The sequence below is a fragment of the Zingiber officinale genome, chromosome 7B (genome assembly GCF_018446385.1).
Source record: "Zingiber officinale cultivar Zhangliang chromosome 7B, Zo_v1.1, whole genome shotgun sequence".
Lineage (NCBI taxonomy): Eukaryota > Viridiplantae > Streptophyta > Magnoliopsida > Zingiberales > Zingiberaceae > Zingiber > Zingiber officinale.
In genome coordinates, this window is record NC_055999.1 from 76,992,004 (window position 1) to 76,992,761 (window position 758).

A 758-nucleotide genomic window follows, 5' to 3' on the forward strand; every position below is an offset into this window, starting at 1 on the left:
TTTTAACAACATATCATGTTCCTATTATATTAATACTTTTTTTATTAACATATAGTCACATTCATTTTAATATAAATTTACCCTTATATTATTTATATCTAAAATTTATTTTCTTAATTTTTAAATTTTTTATATAAAATCCGCTCATTAATCACATTTAAAAAACTAAATATTATTAATGTGTGGGTATTATAACACTAAACTATATTGGTTTATAACACCATTTAAAATTTTAGATATTATAATATCCATATATTAATACCAATACTAACCTCATTAACCAATCAAATAAATTTAAAAATATAAAATTCTTAAAAAATTAATAAATTTAAATCGAGAGCTTAATAAAACTAAACCAATCAATAAAAATTTAAACAATTACTTTAATAGCTTAATTCAATTTAAATTGACTCGATTTTGTTATTAAATAATTTTGAATAATATAAATCTTTGCTCAAGATATCCGGAAGCTAAAACAAAAGAAAGGGCAACCTGTGGGAAACTTTCTAATTTACATTGTGCTCGATAGGAAATTTATATGCGTGGATCGGACTGTAGGTAGAAAAGAATTAGTTGGTTGGTTTAACTAGAAAATCTGGAGTATATATATATATATATATATATATATATATATATATTAAAAAAAAACTTCCTCCATATAATACAATATAATTTTATTGATTTTTTTTACGACGACTGACGACGACGATGATGATATTTCTTCGAAAAATTGTTGTTGATAATGTTTCTTCGAAAAA